The sequence below is a fragment of the Mobula hypostoma genome, chromosome 4 (assembly GCF_963921235.1).
Source record: "Mobula hypostoma chromosome 4, sMobHyp1.1, whole genome shotgun sequence".
NCBI classification, from domain to species: Eukaryota; Metazoa; Chordata; class Chondrichthyes; order Myliobatiformes; family Myliobatidae; genus Mobula; species Mobula hypostoma.
The window spans coordinates 96496809-96516222 of NC_086100.1; the positions used below are offsets into that span (position 1 = coordinate 96496809).

General features: G+C 40.4%; 1 protein-coding gene across 5 annotated transcripts in view; it reads left to right on the forward strand.

The window, feature by feature from the left end:
- Positions 1-362: 362 nt before the first annotated feature.
- The window catches only part of LOC134345485 (anoctamin-7-like), a 190418-nt gene continuing 171366 nt past the window's right edge, over positions 363-19414 (forward strand). For 2 of the 5 annotated variants that reach the window (XM_063046213.1, XM_063046214.1), the window contains exon 1: positions 365-876. The gene's annotated coding sequence lies outside the window, so the exon portion shown is untranslated. Of the gene's footprint in view, positions 877-7073; positions 7186-17113; positions 17136-19414 lie in introns of those variants that run through there. The other 3 variants (XM_063046218.1, XM_063046215.1, XM_063046216.1) reach the window with 3 other exon arrangements.

The following is a 19414-nucleotide window of genomic DNA, read 5'->3' on the forward strand; positions in this document are numbered from 1 at the left end:
CCCAATTTTATCTTTTTTTAATTCGTCTTCTGACCCTCTAATCTCTAATTTCTATCAGCCCTACAAATGTCCTGCAGTTCAATTACTTCTTGAATGATCTAGTTTCCATTATTCTAAAGGCTGATGATTATGGTTCATTCCCTAAATCTTTCTTCCCCCAAGTACCTTCAAGTCCACTGCCATGGCCAAGTTTCTGTTCTACTGTACTGGTATCTTCTGATGCAGCATGATATCAAGTTTTGCACAATGGCAAATGTCATGCTCCTGAGTTGAATTTCAGTTAGGTAAATTTTCATCCATGTTTTCACTTTGTTCCACTTCCAAGTTTCTCACAGCTTTTGTTTAACAAAGTAGTTCACAGCATCGCCTCTGAACAGTTTAAAGTGCCTCATGTTTTGCTGTGTGCTGCCAGAGGAAATAGTTTCTCAGTATCCACCCCTTCAAGCCACCAAAACACTTCAATTAGATCACAACTTAATTGTCTGCACTGAGGGGATATAATAGATTGGAGTCTGAATTCTCAGTTGCATAGTAACTGGAATATGGAGAAGCAACTGTGATATTGACATTCCTTCAAAGTGTACTACTGTTCTCTCTTTATCCTTTGTCTGTACAATTAGTGCAACTGTTGTCAGTGATTACGCACCAGGAGGGTGCACTGTTGTTGAACAAAAAGAATCCAGTCAATACTGTTGATAAACTCTTGCAAACTGACACTTCCTCACAGTGTGCGTGAGACCCAGTTTCAGCCAACAGCTCACCTTGTTAAGATAACTGACGATGTGCTCAGTGGGAGGTGGATTCGGAATACCTTGTTAACTTTTGCCCAGCAGGGGTGGAAGCAGCTGCAACTGTTTACAGCAATAATTTGTCAAGGTAAGGATCTTTACTAACATTTCTATCAATAAACATGTCACCTGTGATTCTGAGTTTTAGTAATATGGAGTTCCTGGTGCAAAATAAAGTTTAAGTGGACTAAAAATTAGTTTGAGTGTTTTAAATACTGATACACATACTAAACATTTCATTGGTAATGAGTAATGTGGTGTTCAGTTTTTATGCTATTGGCTTCCTGTACCAAACTGAGAGGTCTTGTCTCTAAATGTAGCTCTAAATCTCATAAACTGAACTTTTAGTTGAAACTTAAGTCGTTAGTAAACTAAAGTAGGAGATGGGCTGGACTGTTTTCAGAAGGTTGGACAAAATATGGATTATTGTATTTGCAGAGTAAATAGAATTATTGGAGCCATAAACTGTTCCGTGTAGATTGGAGGTGGTGGTAGGAAAATTACAGGAAAGGGAGGATATTAAAATATTACCGCTACGGAGCTCTGGCTGGTTTGGATGGTGCCTTTTACCAAAACAATGAGCTCCACTACTCAACAGTTAGTTCCTTTGTATGTTGGAATATTATTGCATTGTAGTAGGATGGATGAAGGGCGTAGACACAAAATGTTGACCATTTAGTTCCCTCCACGTGACCCACTAGGGTCTCCCAATGTTTTGTTTGTTGCCACTGCAGCACTTGGTTGTTCAATTCCATCTAAATATTATTTTAGGGTAGCCTCCAAATAAAACAATGTCACTGCAGGTTGGTGAGTCGCAGTGGGTGTTGGTCAGATTCACAAAAATTATTCCAGAACTACAAGGAACTTAAAGTACTGAGGATAGGTTATGATAAGAATTGTATTCTCTGAAGTGGAAGAGATTATTTTGTGATGTCATCTCTGGATGGTGTTGATTAGGCAAAGTGATAGAGAGAGGAGATAACTTCCTCTGATCTTCCTTTGGAAACCAGAACAAGTATCCATAATAAAATTAGAGCAGAACCCATCAGAAGTGTCAGAAATGATTTGTTCACACCAAGAGTGGTTGATATTTGTAATTCTACCCCTCCCCCCCTCCCATCTTGCCTTTCGTTAAGGCGGGTGAGGGTTTTGAGGGTGTTAGAAGTGTGGAAATAAGGTGTGGAATCCAATGAAATAATTGAACAAGCTCGGTGAACGAATGGCCTACTCGTGTAGCATCCTGTTTTTATTGGATGCAGGTCCCAGCATCCCATGTTACAGAGCTGTTGTTTGATCAAAATTTAAAGGCATTGCAGAGTTCTGGCTTCTAGAATGGATGTAAAGAAAACGGACATGGGAGATGCCACCAAAGAATAGTGGACAAAGATTGAAAGAGGCAGCATGACAGACATGAAACCATCTGATACAATAGAAATAGAAAATTGCAGGAGAAACCCAGACAGACAGCCATAGGCTTAAGACTGTCACTAATAAGAGCAGATTTTTTTTAACCTAGCATGGTGGGATTTATGCTCATGTTTTTTAAAAATAATGAACCAGAACTGTAAAAGTAGAAGGTACACGAAGCAGTCAATGTGTCAGGTAGCAACTGTGATAAGAGAATTATTAATGCTTTGTGTCTGAGATCCTGCATCAGAACTGGGAAGGAGATAATCTGGGGAAAGGATGGGGAGAACCATGAGAATATCTGTTACATGGTGAGGACTGAATGCGTTAATTCAGTCCTGCCGAAGGGTTTCAGCCTGAAACTTAGACTGTACTTTTTTCCAATGGATACTGCCTGGCCTGCTGAGTTCCTCCAGCATTTTGTGCGTGTTTGCTCAGATTCCCAGTATCTGCAGATTTTCTCCTCTTTTTGAAAGTTGTGGGACATGTCTAACAGGCCAGACTATTAACAGAAAGGAGAAAACTGAGGTAAAATGATTTCACGCAGAATTTATGCAGACAGAAAGGAGGAGTAAATTATCTAATAATTTGATATTGAATGCAAAATATTGCTGTGTAAAGATGAGGTTATGTAAAAGTATAGGAGGTCACAGATAAAGTCAGAGTGGGATGGAGAATTAGTGTGGCAGGCAAATGGAAGTTTAAGATTAGTCCTGCAGTATGAATGCAGCTACATTACTGAGTGATAATCTAACCTGCTTTTGTTTTGTTCTATTTCAAATGTTCAGCCCTCTGTTACTAAAAACTAACTTGGTTTTCCTCTTTCCAAGTACTGACAAAGTGTCTTGGACCTGAAACTTGAGCTATTTATCTTTCCACAGATGTTACCTGACCTGTTGGGTGTACCTAGCATTTCTGATATGCAACAGTGGCATTAAAAAAAAATGAACCTTGGCTGCTAATCCAAGAATTTAACCACTATGCTACTGTACCCTGACCTATTATGTACTATACACCAGTAAGAAATTCAGGTAATGCATGGGAAAGGAATTTAGATAACTGCAAAGGAGAAAGGTAAAGAAGGATATGCAGATTAGGTAGGTTGGATGGGTGATGTTTAACACACGAGCAGTACCATATGCTAAATGAGCCAAAAGCCTCTCACTCCGCTCTAAATTCTATACAGTAATTAAAATAATAAATGACTCATGGAAAAAGCCACAACTGTTTCATTGACTATCTAAAGTGGTAGACGATAGTTATGAACAAAAGTTTAAGTAGTGCTTGTTTCATTTGAGTAAAAGAAGATGAAAGAAAGCTGTAATATGGCTTTTCAGGGTTATACCTTGTGGGTCATTAGACATGTATTGTAAGAAATGGCTCTGCAGTAGCAAACTTTACAAGGGAGCCATTGGTTATTAATGTTGGCCGGAACATAACTGTATAGCAACAGGCATTTTATATGGCCACCAGCTTGTTGTAGGTCACCCAGACAAATTCTGGACATAGGTCTCATGGTAGAGGAATGATGTCTGTTTGATGGATGTTCCTAAATAAAGTTTCAAATAACGGGGTTTCAATAGGCCCTTCCTGACTGTTGTTGAGTGCTCTCCCTGGAGGAGATGTCCAGTCTCAGTTAGAAATGACCCCAGCTAAATATCGAAAATCAGAAAAAGGCGTGACTGACTCTTCAATTTGCAAACTGCTTCTGAGGAATATGTCTTATCACAGAAAAATCTAACAGCTCTTTTCAGTTCCTGTTGATGATGGATCTGTCAATGGCTGTTTAAAAGCAGTGCTTTCCGTCGGCATCAGTTCCTGCTGCAGGATGTTCTCCGCCCCGTCTCGAAGCCTGCATGTTTTTCCTTGTAAAGCTTGCTCTCTGCACGCAAATTAAGTGAAGCACGTTCGGCTGATGTAATGGCCCAGCTTGTGGGGTGCAGTAAATGGATATGATCACGTGGGCTTTATGTCAATTTCCAAATCCTGCATTTTGGTGGGATTTATGGGGATTGAAAAGTTCAGGAGGGCATGGCATCCACAGCTCTGACTCCTGTATCTCCACTACTTGAGATCCAATTGTCCTTAACTTTTTTTTCCTGAGGTCTCTGAACCTCTGTCCAGTGGGTGAGATCACAAGTACCACTGACACCATCTATGGTGAAATATGCTGGAACCCCTGAAACTGTGCTTCTCACTTCTTCTGTCCCCTCACAGGAGTGTGCCAATACCATCAAAGGAATAGATCTAGCCACCAAAGAGTAGTGGAATTTACCCTTAGAAAGATTGAGTCCAAGTTGAGAATTGAGGGCACAGGAAAATGGCCAGCTTCTCATTTGGCCAATCAGCTTGCTGAACTGGTTCCTGTGTCCAGGTAGGGGTCACACTGCAACGCCAGAGGAACGTGAAGCTGAGTTTGACGATTGGTCTTTGTGGGACTGAACTTGTCTGATTGGGTCATGACTGCCTGTCTCTCAGGTTGATTAGGAATTGTAGGTTCATCTGCAATATTCTGAGTGAAGGAAAATCATAGAGACATTAACAAAATAATTCAACAGTCAGAGAGCACTCAGCACAGAAACAGGCCCTTCAGCCCATCTAGTCTGTGCTGATTTGTTATTCTGCCTAGTGTCATCAACCTGCACTGGCACAATAGCTCTCCATACATCTCTCATCCAAACTTCTCTTAAAAGTTACAGCTGAACTTGCATTCACCACTTCTGCTGCTAGCTCGTTCCACACTAGCACTACCCTCTGACTGAAGAAGATCCCCCTTTCACCCCAAAAACCATGACCTCAAGGTCCAGTCTCACCCAACCTGAGGGGGAAAACACCTGTAAGCTATCTATACCCTCATAATTTTATGGACCTCAATAAGATCTCTCATTCTCTGATGCTTCAGGGAATAAAGTTGTGACCTATTTAACTTTTCCCTGTAACTTAGGCTCTCAAGTACAGGCAACATCCTTGTAAATTTTCTCTTTACTCTTTCAATCTTATTGATATCTTCCCTGTCGGTATGTGACCAGAACTAAACACTATGTTCCACATTCAGCATCATCACCGACTTAAACACCTCAGGATAACATTCCAACTCCTGTACTCGATGGCCTTTATACATCAGATCAATGTGCCATAAGCTCTCTTTATGGCCCTATCTACCTATGACACCATTTCCAAGGAATTATGGATCTGTGTTCCCGGCTCCCTTTGTTCTACCAAGCACTTCAGTGCAAGTCCTGCTCTAGTTTGTCCTGCCATACTACAACTCCTCTCATTTGTCCGCACTAAATTCCATCAACTATTTTTCAACCCATTTTTCCAGCTGCTGCTACCTTTGATAGCCCACTTTGTCCCAAAACTTGCTGTCATCTTCAAATTTGATGATCTAGTTTACTACTTTATCATCTAAATCAGTAGTATGCTGTAGATGATAAACAACAGGAGACCCAGTACTGATCTCTGAGGCACATTACTAGTCACAGACCTTCAGTCAGAGGGACAACCATCTACCACCACTCTATCTTCTCTTACTAAGCCACTGCGGAATCCAATTTACTATTTCATCCTGAATGCCGCTTGGACCAGATTCCCATGCAGGACCTTATCATAGACATCACTGAAGTCCATGTAGACAACATCCAACACCTTTTCTTCATTAACCTTCCTTCGCAACCTTTTTCAAAAAGCTCCAAAGATACAACCTATCATGCAAAAGTCATGTTGATTATGCCTAATCAGGCCCTGTCTATCCTGTCCCTTAGAATTCCTTCCAATAATTTACCCATGATTGATATCAGTTTCTAGTAGAATTGTACAGTGAAGCAACAGGTTCTTTGGTTTGCCCTGTCCATGCCAACCAATGTATCCATCTATACTAATCCCATTTATCGGCACTTGGTCCATAGTTTCCTTCGCCTTGGTGATTCCTTTTGAAACGTCTGCCTCCAACACCCTTTCAAGTAGTACATTTAAGATTCCAATCATTCTTTGAACAAAATCTTCCTATTATTAGTTTTAGAATAGTTTTGGAAAAGTTAGGGCTGCCCCACAAGTTAAAATCCCAAACTGGGGCAAGGCTAATTTTGATGACTTTAGATATAAATTTGAAAAGCTTGATTGGGAGAGGCTGTTGGCAGATAAAAGGATGTCTGGCAAATGGGAGGGGGGATCTTAAAAGTAAGATAGTGATAATTTGTGTATAGAGTGAAGGGGAAGACTGGCAGGATTAAAGACCCCTCGTTCACCAGGGATGGCAGGACTCTCATAAGGAAAAGGAGGAGGCATATGTCAGGAAGAGGCAGCTGAGATCATGTGACTCCCTTGAGGTATGTAAGGGATATAGGAGTGATTTAAGAAAGAAATCACGGTAGTGCAGTGGCTAGCATACTGTTTTACAGTGCCAGTAATTGGGGTTTGGTTCCTACTGCTGTCTGTAAGGAGGTTGTACGTTCTCTCCATGACTGTGTAGGTCCAACTCACTCCCACATTCCAAAGACACACGGGGTGGTAAAGATTGTAATGTAGTAAGGTTGAGACATGCAATTATAATACGCTGGTTTAAAACCATGCTTTATTGTATTAATACAGTTATGCTGTTGTGTATTTTATTTTGTGCAGATTTTCTCAAAATGGAATGCATTCCTCTAATTACATTATATAATCGGGTGTTTCTTTTTTTTTGCTGTTAAAATAGTAATTTATTTGATTAGGTTGAGCTTGTGTAATAGCCAATAGGATTTACCTTGTTAACACTTCATCCAATAAGATGCTCCAGACATTCTAGAAGGACTGAGGGTAGCTATTTTCTGGAGAGCTTGCAGGAGCTTTGAGGGAAGAAGGAGAAAGAAGGAAAATGGAAACTGACGCCAAACACAGCAGCAGAACACAAACTCATTTGGACTGCTGTTGGAAAATCCTCACACAAACTTTGGTCTCACAGAGAATGTGCAGATAACTTTTAGTTAGCTAGTTATCACGTGACCTTGGAGTAAGTTTGACGCCTTGTCCTTGGATGTTGTGTGGATATTTATTTATGTTTCACTTGGACTGTGTTTTCAGATGGTTCAATACCATGAGAAAGCAAAGTAAAGCAAATCAGATTGATTATGCAATAATGAGCAATGATTATGTCCACACCATAGGTTAATATATACGTAAAGGGCCCTTTTCTTTATTTTGTTTGTTTTAGTTTAAAGTATTTTGTCAATACAACTTCAATTTAAGTTTATACTGGTGTGAGTTAAACTCTTTGCTTCCTGGTGAACAGTAAATTTGCATGGGTGTGTCAGTGTTCACAGAAGTAACAGTCCTACTTTCCCTTAAAGGAACATTCAAACTGTTATGTTTTCTGTTTACCCTTGCCCTAGTGATGATTATTTATTGGAAGTGGCCTTTTCATCATTATTCCCCATGCATTGTAGAGTTATATTACTGTTAGTTTGCATTCACAGTACTGGTTAACTCATTATGAACCTATGGTGAGAGGATTACACATTTTTTGGGGGCTCATCTGGGATGGATGCTTTTACAATCCAATGCTGTACGAATGTTGTACTATGGCTGTATAATGATTGGATAGCCTGTTTATTTGTGCTTAAGCCAGTATTACACTGGTGTTATTTTTGTGCAATTTAAAGTGTGTCATATTTAAGGTACAGGTTTCCCCCACTATCCAAAAGTAGAGTGTTCCTATGAAACGGTTTGTAAGCCAAAATGTCATAAAGTGAATAAGCAATTACCATTTACTAATATGGGAAAAATTTTTGAGCTTTTCCAGACCCAAAAAATAACCTACAAAATCATGCCAAATAACACATAAAACCTAAAATAACAGTAACATATAGTAAAAGCAGGAATGATAATGATAAATACACAGCTTATATAAAGTAGAAATATTTTTCTGCAGCATTGTCTAGCGCAGCGAAAATCTCGTGGAAGTGCCCTCGGCAAAAACACAGCACAAGTGCTCTCTCCAGTAACCTTTAAGCTATGAAGCTGCCAAATCATACCAAATAACACATAAAAATAGACAGCCTATATAAAATAGAAATAATGTATGTACAGGCAACACACATCAAAATTGCTGGTGAACACAGCAGGCCAGGCAGCATCTCTAGGAAGCGGTACAGTCGACGTTTCAGGCCGAGACCCTTCGTCAGGACAGTGTAGTTTCACTTACTGGAACCGGGAAGACTCTAATAAATTGCAGTTTCGTCACAGTTAAACACTTGCTTATACAAATAACCACCTGACGCAATTGGCAATCGCCTCTGATCTGGGCCGACATTTACATGCCAGGTGGCACCTAATTAATTAGTTTGTTTATTCCGGCTTTTTTCTTAAAGATGTGCTGGGTGTGTCCCGACTACCACTGCGCCACGGCGTCCTTCGCGGCCCGGTATTGGTCGGCGGCCCGGAGGTTGGGGACAACTGCTTAAACTATGAAGTTGCCCTTGCCTCAGAAACCGATCAAACCACTTATGAGAAGCAGGATCTCCAGGGTAGTAATCTCGGGATTGCTACCTGTGCCACGTGCTAGCGAGGGCAAGAGTCGTTGGATCAGGCAGATGAATGCCTGGCTGAGAGACTGGTGTAGGGGGCAGGGCTTCAGATTCTTGGATAATTGGGATCTCTTCTGGGGAAAGTATGACCTGTTCAAAAAGGACAGGTTACACCTGAACCCGAAGGGGACCAATATCCTGGCGGGAAAGTTTAATAGAGCTGTTAGGGAGGGTTTAAACTAATTTGGCAGGGGGATGGGAACCGGAATGATAGAGCGGAGGAAGGGGAAAACAGAAATAAATCTAAGATAGTGAGCAGTAAAGATGTCAGGAAAGACAGGCAGGTGATGGGGCAAATGTGTAGCCATTAGGATGAGTTGAAGTGCAATAAAGTTGCAGTGAAATCAAAGCAAAAAGTATCAAATACTGGTCTTAAGGTGTTGTACTTAAATGCACGCAGCATAAGGAATAAGGTGGATGATCTTGTACAGCTACAGATTGGCAGGTATGATATTGTGGCCATCACTGAGACCTGGCTAAAGGATGCATGTCTCTGGGAGCTGAACGTCCAAGGATACACTGTGTATCGGAAGGATAGGAAGGTAGGCAGAGGGGGAGGCGTGGCTTTATTGGTAAGAAATGATATTAAATCATTAGAAAGAGGTGATATAGGATCAGAAGGTGCAGAATCTTTATGGGTTGAGCTAAGGAATAGCAGGGGTAAAAGGACCCTGATGGCAGTTATTTATAGGCCTCCAAACAGCTGCAGGGATGTGGACGACAAATTACAACTGGAAATAGAAAAGGCTTGTCAGAAGGGCAGTGTTATGACAATTGTGGGGGATTTTAACATGCGAGTAGATTGGAAAAATCAGGTCGGCACTGGATCTCAAGAGAGAGAATTTGTAGAATGTCTGCGAGATGGCTTTTTAGAACAGCTTGTTGTTGAGCCCACTAGGGGATCGGCTGTACTGGATTGGGTATTGTGTAATGAACCGGAGGTGATTGGAGAGATTGAGGTGAAGGAACCCTTAGGAGGCAGTGATCATAACATGATTGAGTTCACTGTGAAATTAGAAAAAGAGAAGCCGAAATCTGATGTGTCGGTGTTTCAGTGGAGTAAAGGAAATTACAGTGGCATGAGAGAGGAACTGGCCAAAGTTGACTGGAAAGAGACACTGGCGGGAAAGACGGCAGAGCAGCAGTGGCTGGAGTTTATGCGAAAAATGAGGAATGTGCAAGACAGGTATTTTCCAAAAAAGAAGAAATTTTCGAGTGGAAAAAGGATGCAACTGTGGTTGACAAGAGAAGTCAAAGCCAAAGTTAAAGCAAAGGAGAGGGCATACAAGGAAGCAAAAATTAGTGGGAAGACAGAGGATTGGGAAGTTTTTTAAACCTTACAAAAGGAAACCAAGAAGGTCATTAAGAGAGAAAAGATTAACTATGAAAAGAAACTAGCAAATAATATCAAAGAGGATACTAAAAGCTTTTTCAAGTATATAAAGAGCAAAAGACAGGTGAGAGTAGATATAGGACCGATAGAAAATGATACTGGAGAAATTGTAATGGGAGATGAGGAGATGGCAGAGGAACTGAACAAGAATTTTTGCATCAGTCTTCACTGAGGAAGACAGCAGGATACCGGACACTCAAGGGTGGCAGGGAAGAGAAGTGTATGCAGTCACAATTACGACAGAGAAAGTACTCAGGAAGCTGAATAGGCTAAAGGTCAATAAATCTCCTGGACCAGATGGAATGCACCCTCGTGTTCTGAAGGAAGTAGCTGTGGAGATTGCGGAGGCATTAGCGATGATCTTTCAAAAGTCGATAGATTCTGGCATGGTTCCGGAAGACTGGAAGATTGCAAATGTCACTCCGCTATTTAAGAAGGGGGCAAGGAAGCAAAAAGGAAATTATAGACCTGTTAGCTTGACGTTGGTGGTTGGGAAGTTGTTGGAGTCGATTGTCAAGGATGAGGTTACAGAGTACCTGGAGGCATATGACAAGATAGGCAGAACTCAGCATGGATTCCTTAAAGGAAAATCCTGCCTGACAAACCTATTACAATTTTTTGAGGAAATTACCAGTAGGCTAGACAAGGGAGATGCAGTGGATGTTGTATATTTGGATTTTCAGAAGGCCTTTGACAAGGTGCCACACATGAGGCTACTTAACAAGATAAGAGCCCATGGAATTACAGGAAAGCTACATACGTGGATAGAGCGTTGGCTGATTGGCAGGAAACAGAGAGTGGGAATAAAGGGATCCTATTCTGGTTGGCTGCCGGTTACCAGTGGTGTTCCACAGGGATCAGTGTTGGGGCCGCTTCTTTTTATATTGTACATCAACGATCTGGATTATGGAATAGATGGCTTTGTGGCCAAGTTTGCTGATGATACGAAGATAGGTGGAGGGGCCGGTAGTGCTGAGGAAATAGAGAGTCTGCAGAGAGACTTGGATAGATTGGAAGAATGGGCAGAGAAGTGACAAATGAAGTACAATGTTGGAAAGTGTATGGTTATGCACTTGGGCAGAAAAAATAAACGGGCAGACTATTATTTAAATGGGGAAAGAATTCAAAGTTCTGAGATGCAACGGGACTTGGGAGTCCTCGTACAGGATTCCCTTAAAGTTAACCTCCAGGTTGAGTCAGTAGTGAAGAAGGCGAATGCAATGTTGGCATTCATTTCTAGAGGAATAGAGTATAGGAGCAGGGATGTGATGTTGAGGCTCTATAAGGCGCTGGTGAGACCTCACTTGGAATACTGTGGGCAGTTTTGGTCTCCTTATTTAAGAAAGGATGTGCTGACGTTGGAGAGGGTACAGAGAAGATTCACGAGAATGATTCTGGGAATGAGAGGGTTAACATATAACGTTTGTCCGCTCTTGGACTGTATTCCTTGGAGTTTAGAAGAATGAGGGGAGACCTCATAGAAACATTTCAAATGTTAAAAGGCATGGACAGAGTGGATGTGGCAAAGTTGTTTCCCATGATGGGGGTGTCTAGTACGAGAGGGCATGACTTCAGGATTGAAGGGCGCCCTTTCAGAACAGAAATGCGAAGAAATTTTTTTAGTCAGAAGGTGGTGAATCTATGGAATTTGTTGCCACGGGCAGCAGTGGAGGCCAAGTCATTGGGCGTATTTAAGGCAGAGATTGATAGGTATCTGAGTAACCAGGGCATCAAAGGTTATGGTGAGAAGGCGGGGCAGTGGGACTAAATAGGATAAAATGGATCAGCTCATGATAAAATGGCGGAGCAGACTCGATGGGCCGAATGGCCTACTTCTGCTCCTTTGTCTTATGGTTTTATGGACTACCTTTAAATTCCACTTTCGCGACACTTTCATCTCCATCGTCCAGTGCTTTCTGTTTCAGCTTATTAAATAGGCTGACTGATTTCTCCTTAAGAATAAGAAAACTTAATGGAACGCCACGCTTTGTACAGGCTTTGTGGAAACACCTTCTGTTAGCGAAAACAGGTAACTAATGTAGGTCTTTCGTAACAGCGATGTGTCATAAAGCGAACGTTCGGAAAACGGGGGCCACCTGTGCTATGATATGGATGCCGTGGAGATTAAGGTTTGGTGTAATAAAAAGAGATTATTCACTCACAATGCTTGTGAACTGAGAAATGTTTCTGTTGATGTTAGTAATGACAGTTTAGTTAAAGTCTTGGATCTAGGAAAAGTTACACTGATTGATCAGTGTATGAACAAATCAGTTGGCTAATATTTTGTACTAGTCAAGACCTCCAGTGATGTGACTGAACTCACTCTGCCTGATGTGATAGGAATAGCTGGTGAGGCAGGCCCATGGCCAGTTCATGTGTTTAGGGTTGCACAGAATACAACTCCAGATGCTGCTGAGGGTGAAGATTTTCACTTTACATTGCTCTTTTCTGAGGAATGAAGGGAAACTGAGGCTACATCCATACTAGACCGGATAATTTTGAAAAACTCAGTTTCATGTAAAAACAACTTATTGTCCACACCAGGCATTTTTTGAGAATACCTCCATCCACATTAAAACAGATTTTTGGGCGAATCTCCTCCTACTGGGCATGCGCAGGACACAGCTACAGAAAACAAGTGATGTTTGGTGTCGAATCCCATTGTGAAAGTGCGCGTTTGTGCAATTACAGACTAGAAAAACTTAAAAGGAAATTGCCAAATGATGGACAGCTGTTAACTCTCGCACAGGAGGATTTAAAACTTAAAAAAAATCAAATACTGGAGCGTATGGAGGCAACCGACAAGGAGTTCACGGACAGTACGACCCGGCTGACAACGAACATTGAAAAACTGACTAACTCTGTTGCATTAATAAAGCACCTTGTTAAATGTATAAAACATGTCTGCATCAGCGTAATCTTGTATTTCCATACAATGTTACATTAGGCTGTTACACTCCTATTGTCAGAGAAGTACTTGCATAAATAAGTAAACCATCTTCATACCAGCAAGGACAGAAAACAGGGCAAAGTGAGTACACTTAGTTATTCAGCAAGTTGTGGGTTAAAGTATTTGGTAAGTACATTTCTAACTCTTCTGGCTTCAGTCTCATTGCCGTCTGTTCTGAAATTGTTAGGTTGTGTGGGGGGTTGCGTTCAAGAAAGCAATGAAATGCCATGCTGCCGCCACCGTCTGTTCCGGCACGTCATGACAGCGTTTTCGAAAATAGCCGTTTACCCTGTACACACTACACTGGCCATTAGGTGTTTTCAGATTTAAACACACTGAAGAGTGTTTTAGAAAAGCTCCATTTTCGGGGGAGGAAAACGACGTTTCAACGTAGACGGAGGGTCAAAACAAGGAGAAAAAGCTTCGGTTATGGATTTATCTGGTCTAGGGTGGACGTAGCCTGACTAATGTTAAAAATCTACTAAGTCTTTCAGCTGTTGATCTAAATTCTGAGCTGGTTTCTGCTATCCCAACACTGGTCAATAAGTGTCAAAATGTACTTTGTACCTGCTGAAATCCAAGGGTATTTCTAGCTGTGAGTGTTCTCTGGAGTCAAACCCACACCCAGTGGAGAAGAAAAATATGAGGGCATCTCATTTACTAGATGAATGACAGAGCTTAGACACTATCAAGAAGCAGATACTGATTGAGAGTTTAAAGGGTCCTGTTGCTGATATAGTAAGTTTCCTAAAGGCAGAAAATCCTTTATCCATGTCAGCATACTACATGAAGGCTCTGGAAAACGCTTTTGGCACTATTGAAAGTTTAGCTGATCTTATGGTAAAGTTCAGACATGCATTTCTTTTTTTTTGGTAATTTATTTTTTATTGAAGTTTATCATCAAACTAACATTTCCATAAGATGTATTCCAGATACTGTACATATCTATCATATAATCATATTTGTCGCTAATCTCCACATAATATTTATCTGAGGTATACACTTATAGAAAGGAGAGGAAAGAAAGAACAATCGAAAGAAGAAAACTATGTACAGAGTAGGGAGTGATCTTTTTTTTACAACATATTCATTGACTTTTGAGAATAAAATCAGGCCTATGAGGTGGTATGTAGTTAAAACATTTTTCCCAGTATGAATCAAATTGTTCCAATTTATGATTAACAGATGCTGTTATGTTCTCCATTTTGTAAACGTCCATTGTAATTTCCATCCATGTGTTTAAAGTTAGGCTCTCCTGTGATAACCATTTCCTGGTAAGAATCTTTTTACCAGCCACCAGCAGTATATTCATTAAATATTTATCTCTTTTTAACCATTCTTGAGGTATATACCCAAAATATATGGTCTTACTCTCTAAGGGTATTTCACATTTAAAGATGTCTTGTAGGGCATTATGTATCCCACTCCAATAGTCTTTGATAATGGGGCATTCCCAGAAAATATGATAATGGTTTGTATTTTGATTTCCACAATTTCTCCAGCAAACAGGGAGGTTACTACCATAATGGGATTTCTGAGAGGGTGTAATACAATATCTTATCAAGTTTTTCCACCCGAACTTGCTCCATTTCTGTGAACTGGTACACGTCCATTGATACCTCCATATTATTGTCCATTCTTCCTCAGATATTATTATCCCTCCTTCCTTCTCCCATTTTGTTTTAATGTATGAAGTCGAATGTGTTTTGAGATTTGGCAAACCCTTATACATGCTTGAAATGATTCTACTACTGTTGTCTGAATTGTATGCTTTTCTAAATAGCTCTATCAAACATGCCTTGGTTATATTTTTAACCCTCCTATTAACATACTGTCACATCTGTAAATACCGATTAAAAGTCTTGTTTTTCTAATAAGTATTTCTCTTTGAGCATTTCAAAACTGAACAGTGTTCCTTCTTTTATTATATTGCAAATAGCTGTTATTCCTTTAGCTGTCCAGTCCTTAAGTCTGGCATCCAGTTTATTCAGCGTAAAATCCGAGTCATATGCACACCATTTAAGAATTGCTATGCCTCTCTAGTTTATATTCTTTTAATAATAGTTTTTCATATTTTAAGAGTCCATTTCACCCTTGGGTTATCAATAGTATTTATGTAACTCTGTAGGTTGTTATCAGCTAAAATTGCCTGTATGGGGATGGAAAGCATCTCCTCAATGTTTTTCCATTGAGTATCATATGATGGGTTGCACCAGCACATCACAGCTCTCAATTGTGCTGCAAAATAATAATCTCTAAGAGAAGGTAGGCCCATACGCCCTTTTCCTTGGCTAATTGCAAAGTTTTGAGATGAACCCTAGGCCTTTTACCTTGCCATATGTATCTTGATAGCATCTTGTTCCATTCATTAAATTGATTTTGGTTAATCTCTATTGGTAGGGTCTGAAGAGATGTAGTAGTCTGGGCAGTACATTCATTTTAACATATTCAATCCAGGAACTGAGGCCAAGAAAAGGAATTAGGTTCCATCTTGTTATATCTTCCTTAATTTTTTTATATATAGGCTGATAATTACATTCTGATAATTTTGCCAGATCTTTTGGCATAATGATGCCCAAATATTTGACAGATTCTGTTTGTCATGCCCAAGGATATCTACTTTCAATTTTTTTTGGTGGGCTATAATTATATGAAAGTAGTTGGGTTTTATCTATGTTGATCTTGTATCCTGAGAATTGGCCATATTGTTCAAAGGATTGCATCAATTTAGGTAAAGAGTATGTTGGTTGCCCTAGATAGATCAAAATGTCATCTGCGTAACAGGCCCTTTAATAGTAATTCCCCTGATATCTTCATTTTGTCTGATGTATTGAGTTACTGGTTCCAGATATAATGCGAAGAGTAGCGGTGACCATGCACAACCCTGTCTCCTGCCGCTTTCTAGGGTAAAACGATTATATAAATATCCATTGATTTTAATCCTAGCAGTAGGATTGTCATATAGTGCCTGTATAGTTTTAATAATTTTATCATGTAGACCAAATCTATGTAAAACTCTGTAAAGAAAATTCCAATTGACCGAATCAAATGCCTTTTCAGCATCCACGCTTTTCACTATTGCTTCAATTTCATTTTTTAAAATATGATCCATAATGTGAAGTGTCCTTCGTATATTGTCTTGTGTTTGGCATTGTTGTATAAAACCTGTCTGATCATTATGTATCAGTGTGGGTAGAAACTCTTCTAAGCATTTGGCCATGATGGAGGTAAATATCCTATAATCCAAACTAAGAACAGGTATTGGTCTAAATGACCCACATTCCATTTTATCCTTGCCTTCTTTCGGTATAGCTGAGATTATCGCCTCCTTCCAGTTGGGTGGCATTTGTGCCTTTCTTAGAGCCCAGTTCAGTGTGGGGAGTAAGACAGGAATTAACTCATTTCTAAATTCTTTATACCACTCTGCCGTATATCCAGCTGATCCTGGTGACTTAGTTTAAGCTTACTAATTGCAGCTTTTAGTTCAATTTCAGTTATGTCAGTCATCATTCTACTTTGTTCTTTGCTTAAAGTGGGTAACTCTAAAGAATTCAGGAAGGTGTCAATGTGGATTAAGCTTCCCCCAGAACTTTGGAATATAGAATTTCGTAAAACATTTCAAAAGCTTCTTGAATTTCACTCAGCTTATTTTTTTTTGATCACTTTTGTTCTTGGATCCCTAATTCTATGAATTGTATTTTCTGCTATCAACTTTTTCAGTTTCCATGCCAGTATTTTCATAGATCTAGACCCACTTTCATAGTGTCTCTGTTTCAGAAACATTAATTTTTTTCGAATTTCTTGTGTAGCCAAACTATTAATTTCTTTCCTAATTTTTAAAATTTCCTCTAGTGTATCCTGTGCCAAACTCAGCTTGTGTTTTTTTCCTAGTTGCTTCAGCTGATTTTGTAATTCCTCTAATGTTTTATTCCTTATTTTTTTCTTATATGAAGATATCACTATAATTTTCCTTCAGCTTTCAGAATGCCAGACATGCATTTCAAGAAGAAAAGAAGCTTTCTGCCTACCTTCAGGTTAGATAAACTGCTGCATTGTTTGTGCTGCAAAGGACAATTGTCCGAGATAAAAAGTGGAGTGAGTTGTGAGGGGCATATTGCCACAAGGCAAGGTTGCTCCACATATTTGAATAAACACTACAGAAATATTTGGCTGTCTAACCTAACAGGATACCACCCTCAGAAGTGGCATGCAGATTTCACATCTCATTCCTGTGGCAATAGTTTCTCGTTTTCCGGTGAAGAAAAAGGAAAAGAAACTGTTTCCTACATCGGAAAAGCTGACATCAAAGTCATTCAACTTTGACTCACCAGTACCAGAGGAATGGAAAAAGAGACTAACTGATCAGATGTTGGAACACAAAGATGTCTTTTCTACTGATGAGTTTGGTGTTGGTCGCTCTGAGAGTAATCATCACACCATCAGAGTGATAGAGGACTCATCTTTCCAGGAGAGGTCTCACTGGTTAGAACTAGTGGAGGTTGAAGATGTTGAGCAGCACCTGCTGAAACTTAAAGAAGCTGCAATTATCACTGAGCTGAGGAGTTAGTTGTTGCCTATAGTTGTTGTGAGGAAAAAGAATGGGAAGGTATGAATGTGTGTTGATTATTAAACACTGAACAGACCTACAATCCCAGACCAATATACTGTTCCATGGATCGAGGGTGCTCTGGCCTGCTTAAGTGGAAGCAAATGATTCAGTGTGTTGGATCTAAGAAATGGCTATTACCAAATACCAATGAGTGAATCTGGTAAAGAAAGGACAACATTCATTTGTCCTCTTGGATATTTTTTCATTTCAAAAGGTGCCTCAGGGTATATCGGGAGCACCAGCTACTTTCCAACGTGTTATGGAGCAGACTGTTGGAATCTGCTTGAAGTAATTGTGTACTTGGATGACCTCATAGTGTTTGGGTCAACACTAGAGCAGCATGAGGCAAGACTACTGAACGTGCTGGATTGTATAAGACCACAAGACATAGGAGCAGAATTAGGCCATCTGGCTTATCGAGTCTGCTCCGCCATTCAATCATGGTTGATTCTTTTTTCTTCTTCTCCTCAACCCCAGTTCCTGGCCTTCTCCCCGTAACTTTTGATGCCATGTCCAATCAAGAACCTATCAATCTCTGCCAAATGACCTGGCCTCCACAGCTGCATGTGGCAACAAATTCTATGAGTTCAACAACCCTTTGGCAAAAGAAATTTCTCTGCATCTCTGATTTGAAAGGGCACCCCTCTATCCTGAGGCTGTGCCCTCTTGTCCTGGACTCTCCCACCATGGGAAACATCCTTTCCACATCTACTCTGTCTAGGCTTTTCAATATTCAAAAGGTTTCAATGAGATCCCCCTCATACTTCTGAATTCCAGTGAGTACAGACCCAGAGCCATCAAATGATCCTCGTATGATATCCCTTTCATTCCTGGAATCATCCTTGTGAACCTCCTCTGGACCCTCTCCAATGCCAGCACATCTTTTCTAAGACGAGGGGCCCAAAACTGTTCACAATACTCAAGGTGAGGCCTCACCAGGGCCTTATAAAGCCTCAGCATCACATCCTTGCTCTTGTATTCTAGACCTCTTGAAATGAATGCCCAAGTCCTTTTGCATCTCAGATTTTTGGATTTTCTCCCTGTTTAGAAAATAGTCCACATATTTATCTCTACTACCAAAGTGCATGACCATGCTTTTTCCAACATTGTATTTCATTTGCCACTTTCTTGCCCATTCTCCTAATCTCTCAAACTCCTTCTGCAGCCTACCTGTTTCCTCAACACTGCCAGCCCCCCTACCAACCTTTGTATCATCTGCAAACTTGGCCACAAAGCGATCTATTCCATCATCTAAATCACTGATATACTGCATAAAAAGAAGTGGTCCCAACACCGACCTGCAGAACAACTCTAGTCACTGGCAGCCAACCAGAAAAAGATCCTTTTATTCTCACTCACTGCCATCTACCAATTAGCCAATGCTCTAACCATGTTAGTAACTTTCCTGCAATACTATGGGCTCTTAACTTGGTAAGCAGCCTTGTGTGTGGCACCTTGTCAAAGACCTACTGAAAGTCCAATTATACAACATCCACTGCATCCTACTTGTAATCTCCTCAAATTCCAACAGGTTCGTCAGGCAGGATTTTCCCTGAAGGAAACCATGCTGACTTTGTCCTATCTTGTTCTGTGTCACCAAGTACTCCATCACCTCATCCTTGACAATTGACTCCAACATCTTCCCAACCACTGAGGTCAGGGAAACTGGTCTATAATTTCCTTTCTGCTGCCTTCCTCCTTTCT